At 36.5% G+C, this 3155-nt stretch overlaps 1 non-coding gene across 1 annotated transcript; it reads right to left on the bottom strand.

The window, feature by feature from the left end:
- Positions 1-2736: 2736 nt before the first annotated feature.
- Positions 2737-2842, bottom strand: LOC139895149 (small nucleolar RNA R71). Its single transcript, XR_011775614.1, has one exon. It is a non-coding gene; the product is annotated as a small nucleolar RNA R71 (small nucleolar RNA).
- Positions 2843-3155: the final 313 nt, after the last annotated feature.

Genomic DNA, 3155 nt, shown 5'->3' with positions numbered 1-3155 from the left:
TCAGTTTCCGAAGGGATTTCAACTTTTTAAACAAGCTAAAAAATGTAAAAAAGGCTCTTAGAATTTGGAGGAGCAACAACTTTGGTCAATTGGATAGTAAAATAGAGTGCCTTAAAGATAAGGCTCTAAGGCTTCAACTTAAGGCAAAAACATGTACTTTAAGCCCTTTAGAACCTGATACATGGAAAGAAACTAGATTGGGGTGGCTACAAAAAGAAAAGATTAAAGCAAGTATGTTAAAGCAAAAAGCTCGTCTAAAATGGAATCTTGAAGGAGATTGATATTGCGCATTTCATCTATTAATTCTCTCGCAATATCGGTCATATTTTGGTCTATTTGGATACGAATATGGGTGATTTAGTTGATTTTGTGAAGATTCGAGTTTAGGAACCGAGAAGCGTTGATTTGCATATTTTGAAGACTTTTGAGGTACAATTTTACATCGCGTTATCATAAGTACCAGTTTTGGTTTGAGATTACAAAGTCATTCGAGTTTTAGTGGATGTTACGTGAAAACATAAGTATGAATCTGGAATAGAAGAGACCCTCGACGCGAGGTCCAAGGGCCGCGTCGCGTGTTTTAGTTGTTTTTGATAACAGGCGATTTGTAAAAGAGGAGCTTCAGCTACAAGGGAGAGCCGCGACGCGGGGTCTTAGGGCCGCGACACAGGTCAAAGGCATTTTGCAAGACAGAAGGTTTATTAAAAAGGGTTCGAATTTTGTTCAGTAGGCACGGCGCGACCAATAAAGCCGCGGCGCGGCTTCGTGTCGGTCATCATTTTTTTGGAAGCCTATTTAAAGCCCGAATTTTTACCCTAATATTCATTCTGCCATCCATACGAATTCGAGCAGCTTTTGGGCGAATTTTGGTGATTTTTTTGGGATCCCAACATCGTTCAAACAACTCAATCATTTTGGAAATACGTATCGATTCGTTCATCATTCAAGATCACTATTTTTATTTGGTTTAATTCTTTATCAACATAATGAATTCTCTTAATTGTTTATTTATGATTTTGTTTTCAGCCATGATTGTTGGCTAAACTTTTAATGCTTGTCTAAATTAATAACCGAGGTTTTGGATGTTATGATTTATGATTTATGAACTCATGCATGTTTATTTCAATAGTTTGAAAAAAGACCGATTCTTATTGATGTTTAACTTTATAAACTTGATTGATTAGTGTATTTGTTTGATAAAGAGAACTCTTGTTGATTTAATACACTAGTTTACAATTGATTTGTCTTAATTGATTGTCTGATAAACCGGACCAAGGTGTAATTAAGTTTAAACGGTTGCACGATATAGGGGTGAATTGTGTAGAGCGAACGCACAGGCAATTGTTATTCAAATCTTTGATCTAGCTAATTAATTAGTCACAAACAAAAAGGTCTTAGGTGCTAGGGAACCATACATCTAGTAATTCTAGTTTGAGTACTTGCTAAAGAGAACTCTTGGCGGGTCGACTGAGTAATTTGCATGTATTGAGTATTAAATCGGGCTAAAGTATAAAAACATCCAATTCTGAGGGTAAAAGGTCTAGACGAGTATTTTCATTCCATTTGATATCAAAACTGCCTTAATTTCTTTCTTGTTTTAATTTATATAAAACTAAAATCCAAAGATATTGTTTTTACTTTCGATCAAATCTTGATTTGGCTAATCGTTAAATAGCCACAAAACCCATTATCTCGTACTTTCAATTTTAATAGATTAACTTAGTTTATTTCCATTAGTTGCAATCTTAATTCTCACTTTTAAACTGTCCTTGGAACGATTTCGGATTTACCAACTTTATACTATCGCACGATCGGGTACACTACCCGTTAGTATGTAGTAATCTTTAAACCAGTATTTTCCATTATAAATTATAAACACGATTTTACACATCAAGTTTTTGGCGCCGCTGTCGGGGACAGTTGTGTCGAAAATTAAGATTGTCATCTAATTGTTCTTAGTTTAGTCTTAGTTGCTAGTTTATTTTTATTCTTAGTTTATTCTTGATTGAATCGATGCGTTTAATCAGTTTGTTAGTTATGATTTTGCAGTTTACAGGTAGTTTATTCCAGATACTCGTTCATCAAACGCAGAGTTATATTCGCCTTATCCAGAACCAGAAAGAGTATTTTGGAGTCATATTACGGACGAATCATCTGAGTCTGACACGCTGGATTCAGAAACTAATATTCCCACTGCACTATCAACTAGAAACCCTGTGATTAATTTGGACAGTTTTACCGATTCAGTTGTATTTGAAACTCAGGAATCACTGCTTGTTCAACCACCACCAGTGGTACTTAATACTTGAATTGTACCCGATCTTCCAGTTATACCTAATTTTCCAGTAGTTGGTTAAATGGCACAACAAGGTCAGAGTATGGCGGAAAAGATGAAGGCCTCCCGAGTAGGTCAGGGTCACGCTATAAGAGTTCCAGAAGTTAGGCATGATTTTGAGATCAAAGGCCCCATTATCAGTATGATTGCGATGAAATGTCAGTTTGGAGGGGAACCACAAGAGGATGTTAACGAGCATATTCGTATTTTTCTGCAGATTTGTATGTTGTCCAAGTTCAGTAATGTCCACGATCATGTCATTTATTTGAAGCTTTTCCCATGGTCTTTGAAAGGGGAATCTAGAGTTTGGTTAGACAGTTTACCTGAAGGTACGATCAAGGATTGGTATACTTTGATGGAAAAGTTCTTGAGCAAATAATTTCCTGCGTCCAAAGCTACTCTACTTCAGTAAGAGATTTCTCAGTTTCGTCAAAAACCTAACGAGACTCTTTATGATGCTTTGAATCGCTTCAGCCGATTATTGCGATCTTGTCCTCAACACGAGTTAGATACTTTTTCTAAGGTACAAACCTTTTATAAGGGATGTACCATCAGTACTCGTATTACTATTGATCAAGCAGAGGAGGTAGTCTCATGAACAAAACTGAAGAAGAGGTGTATGATATCATAGAGAAGCAAGCTGAGTATTCTCACGAGTGACATGAGGATAATGATTTAGGTCGTTCTTCTTCTTCAGTCGTAGTCGCCGGTGCTTATGATGATTTTGCTTCTAGTAATGCTAAGTTAGACAAGTTTGAAAGACACTTAGAAAAGGTGGACAAAGACATCCACGGGATGATGGTTGGTTGTGAATTCTGTG

The sequence above is a fragment of the Rutidosis leptorrhynchoides genome, chromosome 2, assembly GCF_046630445.1.
Source record: "Rutidosis leptorrhynchoides isolate AG116_Rl617_1_P2 chromosome 2, CSIRO_AGI_Rlap_v1, whole genome shotgun sequence".
Taxonomy (NCBI): domain Eukaryota; kingdom Viridiplantae; phylum Streptophyta; class Magnoliopsida; order Asterales; family Asteraceae; genus Rutidosis; species Rutidosis leptorrhynchoides.
This window is presented reverse-complemented; position numbering and strand designations above follow the sequence as displayed.